The 13,649-nt window shown below is 41.8% G+C and overlaps 1 protein-coding gene across 1 annotated transcript in view; it reads left to right on the top strand.

Moving 5' to 3' along the window:
• The window catches only part of LOC134603309 (dual oxidase 1-like), a 208,723-nt gene that overhangs the window by 86,829 nt on the left and 108,245 nt on the right, over positions 1 to 13,649 (top strand). The gene's annotated exons all lie outside the window — the stretch shown is intronic.

Below are 13,649 nucleotides of genomic sequence, written 5' to 3'. Positions count from 1 at the left end.
CTGAGGACCTTTTCTGACACTTGCCGAGACTGGGAGCGATTCCTGCCTCATCTGTTGTTTGCCTACAGAGAGGTGCCCCAGGAATCTACTGGGTTCTCCCCCTTTGAGCTGCTTTATGGGAGAAGGGTCCGCGGACCTCTAGATCTCATTAGAGGCCACTGGGAGGGGGAGACAGAGCAGGAAGGTACCCCCATAGTACCGTATGTTCTGGAACTTCGGGACCGCATGGAGAAACTGTCTCTGATGGCAAGGGAGAATCTCCGGGTGGCCCAGGGGAGACAGAAGGAATGGTATGATCGGGGTGCCCGACAGCGAGTATTCCAGGTTGGGCAGAAGGTACTAGTGCTCAAACCTGTGAAGGCGAACAAGATGCAGGCATCTTGGCAGGGCCCGTATAAAGTATTAGCCCAGGTGTGCGATACTACGTACCTTATAGCCAGCTGTTCAGATGACAGGATCCAGCGATCCTTTCATGTGAACATGCTAAAGGAATATCAGGAACGACCGGAGGATATAGCCGCAGTGTGTGCCCCCGCTGCAGACGATACCGAAAGCTTACCCCTACCCGACCTATTAGCCAGAGGTGCCCAGACGGATCTGACTGAGCTCGTACAGCTAGGGGACAGGTTAAGCCCCACGGAGAAGGAACAGGCGAAACAGCTTCTGTGGGAGAAGCAGGCGACGTTCTCCCAAGAACCCGGCTACACTACCCTAGCTGTACATAAGGTAGAGACCCCTGGACAGAACCCCTTACGACAGCCCCCTTACCGTATCCCTGAAGCAGTCCGAGAAGGAATGCGGAAGGAGATAGAGGAGATGACCCAGCTTGGGGTCATCGAGCACTCCGATAGCCCTTGGGCCTCCCCTGTAGTCCTGGTGCCTAAGAAAGATGGGACCACCCGGTTCTGTGTGGACTACAGGAGGCTCAACGAGCGGACCACCACTGACGCCTACCCGATGCCACGGGTAGACGAGTTATTAGACCGCATTGCCAGGGGACGCTACCTGACCACCATAGACCTGTGTAAGGGCTACTGGCAGATTCCCCTGGCCAAGGACGCCATCCCCAAGTCGGCCTTCGTCACCCCCTTTGGCTTATACCAATTTAAGGTTATGCCATTTGGGATGAAGAACGCCCCGGCTACCTTCCAACGAATGGTGGATAGGCTCCTTGATGGCTTCCAGGACTTTGCTTGTGCATACCTGGATGATATTGCGATCTACAGTGAGTCCTGGGAGGAACACCTGGTACACATAGGGGTAGTACTGGATAAAATTCGGGCCGCTGGCCTGACGTTAAAGCCAGAGAAGTGTCATCTAGGTATGGCTGAGGTACAATACTTGGGTCACAGGGTAGGGTGTGGGAGCCAGAGACCAGAGCCGGCCAAGATAGAGGCAGTAGCGAACTGGCCCACACCTATAACCAAGACCCAAGTATTGGCCTTCCTAGGGACTGCAGGGTATTACAGACGCTTTGTCCCCGACTATAGCTCGATAGCTAAACCCCTGACAGACCTGACTAAGAAGAACCTCCCTAAGCAGGTCCTGTGGTCTCCAGCTTGTGAAGCTGCGTTTCAAGCACTTAAGCAGGCCCTCATGAATGCCCCTGTCCTGGCTGCCCCACTTCCTAACAAACGTTTTCTCGTCCATACAGATGCTTCCATGTATGGACTGGGGGCTGTGCTGAGCCAGGTCGGGGAAGATGGAGGAGAACACCCTGTCGCATACCTCAGTCGAAAGCTGTTACCCCGGGAAGTGAGTTATGCGGCAGTAGAGAAAGAGTGTTTGGCCCTGGTCTGGGCATTGAAGAAATTGAGCCCCTATTTGTATGGACAGGAATTTTCCCTTATCACGGACCACAATCCCCTTGTTTGGCTTAACCGGGTCTCGGGAGGCAATGGTAGACTGCTGCGGTGGAGTTTAGCATTACAGCCATATAACTTCACCATCAGTTACCGACCCGGTAAGCAGAATGGGAATGCAGATGGGTTATCCCGGCAAACCGACGTCCTTACTACTTCCTAGTCCGGTCATCCCCACGTTGACCCGCTAAAGGGCCAAGCCGGGTCTGCCGGAGTGTTCCACAAGGGGGGAGCCGTGTGACGAACCCTACTGCATAGACCTGTATTGCGGGTTCATCTGTTTCCATGGGATTCGTGGATTTCCTGTCCGTACGCTATTGGTTTTTCGTTTCCTAAAGTACCGAATAAAACTACCGAACATCGGCCACCCAGGAGAGGAGTGTGCGGCTCATTAACACCTTGACCACAAATTAGAACGCTGTGGTTAACCGCAAACACCTCTCCATTCCATTTCATACGGGTGGTCGTCGTTCGTATGCCGACCACGAGGCGGCGGCCATTTTGGACACGAGGCGAATCAGCGGTGTTCGGTGCAAAACCCATGGATCTAAAAACGGACTCTTTATCTACCGAACACCGCTGGAGACGGCCGTCCCTCCTTCTATTCCCTTGGAGGCATACGAACCCTGTTCCGTTCGGGGGTTTTCTTCATCCGTATGGACTTACCCAGATAGCCGGCCCATGGAGTCATTCGTACACCGAAAGACTTATGAGAGACTTTGACTCCATGGCGATTGGACTGTGTACTTCGGATCTGAGCGCTATTCGGCAGGAATATGCCTTCAGATTCAGGCTATCTGGGGATACGTTGGACGAACACTATATCTTCGGTATTTCGGATTTTATGTATTTTATTGCATTTTGTATGTTTGTGTTTAAAATGGCGATGGTTCCTATCCTCGGAGTTAATTAGATTTCTCCCTAATTATCTCCGGGATAGGAAGAAATGTCTTATGGGTAAAATGGGGAGGGCTTGTGTTATGGCCACTGCGATTGGCTACTGTTAAATATATTTTACAGTCTTCCACCAGGTCCCCTAGGGGAGTGTCTACCTGGTGGAGACCTGCATAAATACTGGGCAGGTAGCCCCCATTAAACACATTCTGCTTGACCTTCAAAACGGAGCTTTGTCTCGTTTGTGGAGGGATTGACTATTGGGACAGCGTTTTCGTTTATTTCTAGCTGTGGAAGGATTTCGGATGGATTGCTGATCGGGAGTTACCGCATTCGTATGCTCCGGTCGGGAGTCTTATGATCGGTAATGCTGGAACTGCATTTCTGGAGAAAGGGGATTATCGGCTAAACGGCGGCTTCACTCTCCAGGCGGCGAGTGTCGTAACAGGTGACTTTAATCTTCCTGATATAAATTGGAAAACAAAAATAGCTACTTGTGCCAGGAGCACACATATTCTAAACTCCCTACTGGGATTGTCTCTAAAACAAGTCGTTGAGGAGCCAACTCGTAAAGAGGCCATACTAGATTTAGTGTTAACAAATGGAGATTTGGTATCAGATATTACTGTAGGTGAAAGTTTAGGATCCAGTGATCATCAGTCAGTGTGGTTTAATATAAGAACAGTGACTGAGTCACACCACACAAAAACAAAAGTTTTAGACTTTAGAAAAACAGACTTTTCCAAAATTAGAATATGTGTAAAGGAGTCATTATCAGACTGGAGCAATTTAAATGGAGTCCAAAAGAAATGGGATTATTTAAAAGTTGCACTACTGAAGGCAACAGAAAATTGCATTAGGCTTGTCAGTAAAAGCAAAAAATTCAAGAAACCACTGTGGTACTCCACAGATGTAGCCAAAATAATAAAAAACAAAAAGTTAGCATTTAGTAATTATAAAAAAACCCAGAGTGAGGAAGACAGAATGACCTATAAGATTAGGCAGAAAGAGGCTAAGCAAGTTATAAGAGCTTCCAAATCACACACAGAAGAGAAAATAGCACAGTCAGTAAAAAAGGGGGACAAAACCTTTTTTAGATACATAAATAAGAAAAGAAAAGTAAAACAAGGATTAGTTAGATTAAAAACAAAAGAAGGAAGGTATGTAGATGAGGATAAAGGTCTAGCTGACTGCCTCAATGAATATTTTTGTTCGGTATTTACAGATGAAAATGAAGGAAAGGGACCTCAGTTAAGAAAAAGGATAAATGAGCCATTTATTACACGTGAGTTTACAGAGGAAGAGGTTCTATTTCAACTGTCAAAAGTAAAGACAAATAAGTCAATGGGACCTGATGGAATACACCCAAAGCTATTAAAAGAGCTTAGTGGTGTACTAGCAAAACCATTAACAGATTTATTTAACCAATCATTGATAACAGGAGTAGTCCCAGAAGATTGGAAGTTAGCGAATGTTGTTCCCATTCACAAGAAAGGTAATAGGGAGGAGTCGGGCAACTATAGGCCAGTAAGCCTAACTTCAGTAGTGGGGAAAGTGATGGAAACCATGTTAAAGGATAGGATTGTTGAACATCTAAAAACACATGGATTTCAAGATCAGAGACAACATGGGTTTACTTCAGGGAGATCATGCCAAACTAATCTTATTGATTTTTTTTATTGGGTAACTAAAATTATAGATCAGGGTGGTGCAGTAGACATTGCTTACCTCGATTTCAGTAAGGCTTTTGACACTGTTGCACATAGAAGGCTTATCAACAAACTACAATCTTTGAGTTTGGATTCCAATATTGTTGAATGGGTAAGGCAGTGGCTGAGTGACAGGCAACAGAGGGTTGTAGTCAATGGAGTATATTCGAAGCTTGGGCTTGTCACCAGTGGGGTACCTCAGGGATCTGTACTTGGACCCATTCTCTTTAATATTTTTATTAGTGATATTGCAGAAGGTCTTGATGGTAAGGTGTGTCTTTTTGCGGATGATACTAAGATATGTAACAGGGTTGATGTTCCAGGAGGGATAAGCCAAATGGAAAATGATTTAGGTAGACTAGAAAAATGGTCAGAGTTGTGGCAACTGACATTTAATGTGGATAAGTGCAAGATAATGCATCTTGGACGTAAAAACCCAAGGGCAGAGTACAGAATATTTGATAGAGTCCTAACCTCAACATCTGAGGAAAGGGATTTAGGGGTGATTATTTCTGATGACTTAAAGGTAGGCAGACAATGTAATAGAGCAGCAGGAAATGCTAGCAGAATGCTTGGTTGTATAGGGAGAGGTATTAGCAGTAGAAAGAGGGAAGTGCTCATGCCATTGTACAGAACACTGGTGAGACCTCACTTGGAGTACTGTACACAGTACTGGAGACCCTATCTTCAGAAGGATATTGATACCTTAGAGAGAGTTCAAAGAAGGGCTACTAACCTGGTTCATGGATTGCAGGATAAAACTTACCAGGAAAGGTTAAAGGATCTTAACATGTATAGCATGGAGGAAAGACGAGACAGGGGGGATATGATAGAAACATTTAAATACATAAAGGGAATCAACACAGTAAAGGAGGAGACTATATTTAAAAGAAGAAAAACTACCACAACAAGAGGACATAGTCTTAAATTAGAGGGACAAAGGTTTAAAAATAATATCAGGAAGTATTACTTTACTGAGAGGGTAGTGGATGCATGGAATAGCCTTCCAGCTGAAGTGGTAGAGGTTAACACAGTAAAGGAGTTTAAGCATGCGTGGGATAGGCATAAGGCTATCCTAACTATAAGATAAGGCCAGGGACTAATGAAAGTATTTAGAAAACTGGGCAGACTAGATGGGCCGAATGGTTCTTATCTGCCGTCACATTCTATGTTTCTATGTTTCTATGATGCGTGGTAAGATGTTCATTTTTACGGAATGAATCCGTCCAATCCATGATATAGGCTTGTTGAGCCATTTGTCCAGGTCTTTCGTTAGAGTTTTCGCTAAGGGAGTATAGTTAAGTCATATAATTTTTCAGGGTCCCCTGTTCAATGCGAATAGTGTGTCTATCTCTGATCAATGCCGCGTCCGCCATCGCCAATCCCACTGGGAGGGCGCTGGATTTAGTCATATTGATGGTCATTCTTCTGCTATACACAAAACCTTGATTGCACAAGGTGCATACCTTCCAACCAATGGCGGCTGGTAGTTGTAAGATGGTGGGGTGCCAGACTTCTCCCCCAGAATTTAACTCCTCCCTGTACAGTACAGAGAAACTCATACAATACAGAAAGCTGAGCATAATAGAGAGATGCTCATGCAATAAAACAAACTGGGTGAAACATAAATATATCTATAAAATACATAGAGCTGGGTACAATACAGAGATACCTCAAAAACAAAACAAAAACAAACAAAGCTAAATAAAGATACAAAGACTACTACATGCTGAGTTGGTTAAAATACAGAAATACTCATACAACAGGTAGAACTGAGTAAAATACAGAGAATTAACACACAGAGATGGGCACAGTAAGGAAATAGTCATACCTATCCCACACAGTCATGATCACTGTGGTGTATTCCAAAAAATTGCAAAAAAAAAAAAAAGATCCCTACAAAGTGCCTATCTCTGTAAAATGCTTTAGCTCTCTCTCCATATCTTCCTAGCTCTCACTTATCTTATCCAATCTTTAGTAGTGATACTGCTAATATAACTTTCTGTTTAATGTTGCTGCAGTTATAAAACATTTCAGCTACTCAATTAGCTCTCTGTACACAGTGTGCATGTATGTACATAGTGGGGAATCATGATGCAGCCTAGAACAAAATCTAACCCCATTCAACCCCCCAGTAACGACAGACCACTTAGTATGTATGAAACAGGCCACAGCATTTATTATCACAAACTAAATAACTGCATAACACATCCATAACTTTATTTATTAAATCTCTTCTTTTCTGTAACCAAAACGTTAGACATACATAAGCATAAATTAACATATATACATATATAACTCCACACATAGTGTTATACAGTGGCCCACCCGTCCTTGCCAATAAACATAGAGTGGTTCCTAATCACCACTCCCACTCACCTCCCCACTCGTCATAAAAATCATATATTTCCAATGCCTGCCATCAGCCGACCTTATCCACGCTCGATGGGCACGAGACCTCAGGCAATCTAAAGTTTAACCTTTGGAGCAGGGGAGGTTTGAGACCTTAAAAAACTTGTTCATCTCATTCCATATACTTAAACGTAACCTCAAACTCAATTGGCAAGGACATACCCCCGGCTAGCTGTGACTAAATATACTAATAGGGTGGGCGGGAGGGAAGCTGTTTGCTGGCCCGAATCCCAAGTGGCACTGAGGTAAGACCTCCCCCACACTAACTTACACATAACATAATCCTACCCACAGACTCTTTCCCAACCAATCCCATGCATCTATCCCCACACTCCTACATTTGCCCTTGTCCGCTTAGCTGTGCTATCTCCCCAGGGCCTCATCCATAAAGCATTTAGATACTTATAGACTCCAACCACTTCAGTTAATCCTGACTTAATGTAAGCCCTCAGAACTTAGTATACTCATTATTATCTTTGCAACTTGCAATACAATTAATTTGCAGTGGTAATATGAAGTCAAAACGTAGCTGGCATGTTTAACAGAATCAACAATCATAACAGATTAAAACAGACTGAAATCAGAATCACATGAGTCCTCAGAGTCACAGTCCCAGTCCTGGAATTTTAAGCATCACAACTTTTTTTTAATAACCACAGCATGAGTGTCTCAATTCTGTAGATTGACTGAGTACTTTAAAGAAGATGGTGGTTATGTGTAGGAAGAGTTATTAAAACTATTAGTGACAGGCAGCACAGTGATCTCTTTAAGAAATGTCCCCCTCCTGTTGTCACCCTCGGGCTTCCCTTGCTTTGTATATATTAACTATATATTTGAGAAAATTTACTTAATCAGCCCAGAGGCAGTCACTAGGGTTATTGGCCAAGGGCTGTGCACTCCCTGTGCTGCTTCCAAAATGGCTATTGCTTCTTACTCCTATAGGCAATGTAACCTCACCCCTTGGTGCTATCAGGAAATGATGACCCCTGAATAGAGAGGCCAACAGCAATGGCAACTAAATAAAAATTCCTGAAATTACATCTTGAAGACCACTAGGCATGTGCAAAACCTGATGGAACAGGGCAGGTTTCAATCCAGCTCCATTTTTTTAAAAATGTCCAAATGCTCTTTAAGAAAGCATGCTCTCCAAACAGCTACCAATGAGAGGTGCATGTCCCTGTAAAATGGGTTTCTGCAGAACTGAAACATATTACAGAATTAAATAGATACAGTTTTTTTACCATATTTTTTGGCTTACCACCTTCCACAGCAAAAACAGTATATTTGTGTTTCTAAACTACTGCAAATACATTTTACCACATAAAACAGTTGGGGTGCTGACCCAAGTGCCCCTATGGACGAGCATTAACTGCTATAGTGCATGCTTTCTGTTGGTGCTTAACTTCCAGTTCAGCGGATCGACATGTGAAGGGAGTGACCATATTTGTATTCAGACTTATTTAAAAATCTGGATATTTGATAAGAATTCTACTAGACCAGTGTAGGTGGGTAAGTGCATACATCCAGGTATGCTGGGACAAAGTGTGAGGAAGATCAGAAGTAAAAGTAAAATTATTAAGATAAATAGAGGAACAACTGAATGAGTAAGGTCTAGAACAATGGTAGGCATCCTTTGGCACTCCAGGCGTTGTGGACTACATCTCCCATGGTGCTTTGCCATTGTAATAGCTGTAAGAACATTCTGGGAGATGTAGTCTAGCACATCTGGAGTGCTGAAGATTGCCTGCCTCTGAGGCAGGCAATCTTCAGCACTCCAGATAGTTGCAGTGAAACATTACTTTGCCACTAAAATAATGACATAATAGAATTTGCAGATGCAATGACTCAACAAGATTCAGGAACAACAATGTACTAAGCTTGCAGGAGTTAAATGATGAGGGGGACCTGCATTTGTTTGAGAACACCTTAGTTACAAGTGAGAGACAACCATGGTGGTCTGATAGAAATTTTGGCAGAGGCCAAATGGACTCCTTAGTAACCAAAGAAGGCATTCTGTATTGCTAATCTCATGCCCATCACAGTTACATATGCTAGGGCAAGGGTTGAACACAAAATAACTGATAGTATGGTTCAGATTTATGGGAGGCCTAAAAAGAAAGAAAGAGCCTTCTGTGTTTGGAAATCTGAGTCAGTGTTCTTCCTCATTCATTGTCGTATTATTCTTGAAAAGCTTGAATGGTTTGGATGAATATTGTGAGGTGGGATAGGCTGGAATACCAGCTTGTGTTGCTAGTGATTTTAAATGCAAAGGCTGATATAACCTTTCATGGTGGCAAAATATAGCTATAAAAATCACAACAAGCATAATAGGGACACAACCAGTTATTTCATATTTCTGTTCCTAAATTATTGTGCTTTTCTTCCTTTAGAGTGGTTGCTTTTTTAAGTTTTATTTTTTATGTTACAATTTTATAAATGTGTTTTACTGATAACTGATGTTTTACAAATGAAACTATTTCCTGACATGATTTATTTCTTCAAATGTTTAATTTGTGCAATATACAAATGTATGTGAGACTAATATTCAGGACTGAAATAGATCATTAGATGCTTGAAATGTTACCAGGTCTATGTATACCCATGGTAGAATTCATTCTTGCCATGCGATTTACTTTGAGAATGATAAAATATACCAGTCTTGATCAAATTTCAAATATATTAAATACAAATGTATTTTAGATATATGCTTTATAAAGATTTGAAAATACTTAAAGGGAACAGAACACCCTCCCCCAAGAATTTGTGCTTGATCCCATATAATGTAGGGACTTTTGTTTAAAGGGGCTTCACCTCCCCCTCCAAAATGAGTATTTCATAAAGAATCTTTATGAGATACAGAGATTGACTGTGTTGGAATTTCACTGAAATTCCAACCCAGTCAAAGATATACTGGACTACTTTGTCTCTGTATTTTTCCTCCTCCAGACATGACTTGACACTAGGTGGAGGTACTGCTGTCACAAGCGTTGTATAGTAGAAAAAAGGCAATTTTTATACTAATTAAAATTAATTGTATGCCACTGCAATGTGTGTGGGGGGTGCAATGTGTGTGTGTGTGAGGGGTCCGGCTGTAGGCAGAGTTCAGTCCTCTTATGAGCTCCTCTGGGCATTGCCATGGTAACCTGAGGCAATGCTCCGAATAGCACAGCTTGCGGAAGGAACATTCAACTTCCCTGCTTCTCCCCTCTCCTGCTGGGTGCTGCAGACAAGTGCCTTTGGGCCGGTGAAGGAGATCTTTGATCTCCCTACCGGTACATGAAGGCACACAACAGCACTGGTGTTGCTCTGCATAGGCCAGCAGGGCAGATCAGGCGGGCTGCATAAAATCCCACCGCGGCCCATGTATTGGAGAGGACTGGCATAGATCTTGCCCATGCAGTCTAACTGCATTTCAATTCTCAATTTAAAGTTAAATTGAGGTGTTTATTCAGCCCTAGCCACACCTCTACTGGCTCACATAGTTTCCTTATGCACTAAATACGAGATCTATTTTGTGTTTCATTTAGAATGTTTTATCCCATTTTGTTAATTGCCTGCTTGAGCCTACGGCCACCTCCGGTGCATGATTAAAATTTGATCATTCAAGATCACAGCTCTGCCATCCCACCAAACATGATTCTGTAGTTAACTCTAATGAATGTATTGTTGTTACAGCATATCATACTATGATAAACATAATATTGTTTGAACATCCTTTGAATCCACAACGAATGATAAGGGAGTGTGCTGCATTATTGTATGTAACTTGTGCCTCACATGTCCCTTTCACATGGATATGTTGCTCTGTGTCACCTCCCATAATGCAGAGGGTGTTTGTGGTAGAAGCTCCCATGCCAGGGCCTTTTCGAGATGCTTGAAGGCTATCGTACTTTGATAACTCTGCAGCACCCTCTGCCGACTGACTAGAAGTGTGTACATTTGCATAATGCTGGTATGCAAATTAGACCAACCAAATAAGTAGAAATGTATATATTGTTGCTTTTTATTTTGTTTGGAAATGTTACTAGTATTATAAAGCTCACGCTCTATGTGTTCTCATAAGAATGTAGGAACTGACCATGAATTTTTGCACGACCAGAAGAGTCGTTTGGATTTAGGATCTGCAACCACGACAATGACTACCTAAGAAGTCACTTTAAACTTCACTTTGAATAGAAATAATCTATATTCTATAACTTATGTTCCTGTCTATGCATTGTTCACAGGAATGCTAAAAACTTTGAAACACTCTGATTTATCATTAATGCATTAATGGGTCATGTTTATACAGTAAAAATGGTGCTGTAAGCCAAAATAATTTGTTTTATTGCCTCCCAGTACCTTGTTGTAGTGACTTATTGATCTACAGAAGTCATGCATGCAGTTTTTCTTAGGCTATAAGCATCATGGCCGGGTGTTGAGGGTAATAGTTAGATCTAAATCAAGAGGTGGCCTTGAAGTTCTGATGAGGTTATTATACTACCCAGTTGCCCAGTTGTCACATTGTTGAGTTCGTTTTGTGAAACTGGAAAACAGATTACCATAATGTGAGTAGTCTCAATTGCTGAGTCGTTTGATAAAATAGGAAAGCAAATTACTAAAATGTGAGGATGACCGAGCAGATACATTTTTATCTAGACCCAATAAAATTCTGCAAACTCTTTGCTCACCTCCTTGTTTTAGAAGATGTGATGTTAGAATATATTACCACACCTGATGGGATTATAACTTTACTAAACCTTTTTGACCACAGTTTTCACTGTTTTCCGACTATGACCTTGCATTAGAACCAGAGCCCACAGTTGACGAGCAGCCCACTTAAAAAAAAAAAACCAAAACTTTTCTAAGTAACTTATGCAATACGTATTATTTTCTAATGAAAAATATTTGAAGTTCTTCAGAAGAGTGGTAAACACAGGGAAATAAATTTCAACAGAATGTATGAATATATTTATATGCAGTATGTGCAAGTGGAATAGCACCTTAACCCCTTAAACTAATTGGACACAAGTTTACATAAAGGAATATAAACACTTTTTAAAATCCTTGTTGCATAACATTATCTTCTGTCTTTAGTAACCAGCTGTAGAAATCACATTGTTTATTGATACATTGGTTCTCCTTCAAATAGCTCTACAAACATGTATTCCTGACCCTATAGTGAAAAACCCACCATTAAGGTGGCTCCCCCCCCCCCCCCCTCCCCCCCCCCTTACCCCACTTAAAAGCATGAAAAACTCACATGCTGTTCCACCGGCACTGGCCCTGCCTATTTTGTGACATCATCAGAATTGCTGATTTTTAGCCAATCCAATGCTTTCCCTGTGGGAAAAATAGGCAAGGGGCGGGGTCAAACACTGTTTTGGCCAATCAGCACCCCCTCATAGAGATGCATTGTATCTGAGGAAAATTCAGCGTCTCCATGTAGAGCATGGGGACACTGAATAGCAGTGCTGCCTACTGTGCAGCACTGAGCCAGGAAGCAGGTCCAGTAGCCATATGAGGAGTCTCCACTTGGAGGTGTCCCTAGCGGCAATGTAAACACATTCATATTATTGCTTGTGAGATACTCCATGATCAAATCATCCACTCAAACATTTAGCAAATGTGTATATAAGATTATTGCTGTATATAAGACATTAGATTAGCTAAAAATAAATTTGGGGATTGCAGCTGTCGATATTGCGACTGGGTTCAAGAGATTTGTCTGTCTAGTGGGAGCCCCAGCCAAGCTGGCGCCTTAAATTACAATGGTTTTGGCCAGGGCCAGCCGGGGAGATCAGAGGATCTCCACCATGGACCATGCAGGACAACTAGCCAACACTAATTGAACGCTGACCCAAAGTGGGTGTTGACAGCCACCTCACACATCATGCTGTGTATCACTATCAAATATAATGCATTCAATTGCCTCTCATGCTAATATAGAATCACTAGAACATAGCAAAATCTATCCATTTTGTTTATCTCATTGCTTTAATAATCATATATACAGGCACTCTTTTATCCGTATTGGTGCAAGGTATCCAGGTAGCCCATTAACCTCCTTATAATCATAAAACAATAAATTATACCGCACTCAATAATTTTGAAAATATTATGCTCTATTTAATAATTCGTGAATTTCATAAGTATTTAAATATGTACAAAAAAGATTAAAGTAATAATTTCATAAGGACAATGTATCCTGTAGCAACCAATATAACTCCATGTATAAAAAATCCCTACAAGAGCTAACTCACTTATACACATCAAATGCTGAACTGCATTGTATTATTGGAAAATCCAAAATTGAGGTATAGATGTTTCTGACAAGAAAATATATACAATAGTGGAAAAAATGTAAAGTAAGCGCGCAGCCCGGCTTACTTCAAGAGCTCAACACTTCACAGACATCTGATAAAGACTTACAGCATCTCACCCAGCAAGGAAGTACAGTACCATTGTGAGAACAGTACATTGTGGATACTTCAGCTGGAATAGGACTTTTACCAACAGGACATTTTGGTGAGATCCACCTAAATACAATAGTGTGTAGACACTGGGACTGTATATACATTTTTTATTATCCTTTTTTTTTCTTTTTTTTCGTTTGTTTCATTTTTTCATTTTTTTACATTTTTTCCACTATTGTATATATTTTCTTGTCAGAAACATCTATACGTCAATTTTGGATTTTCCAATAATACAATGCAGTTCAGCATTTGATGTGTATAAGTGAGTTAGCTCTTGTAGGGATTTTTTTATACATGGAGTTATATTGGTTGTCTAC

Source organism: Pelobates fuscus, chromosome 3, assembly GCF_036172605.1.
Source record: "Pelobates fuscus isolate aPelFus1 chromosome 3, aPelFus1.pri, whole genome shotgun sequence".
In the NCBI taxonomy this organism is placed as follows: domain Eukaryota; kingdom Metazoa; phylum Chordata; class Amphibia; order Anura; family Pelobatidae; genus Pelobates; species Pelobates fuscus.
Note: the sequence above shows the minus strand (reverse complement) of the source record. Positions and strands in the feature narration are given on the sequence as shown.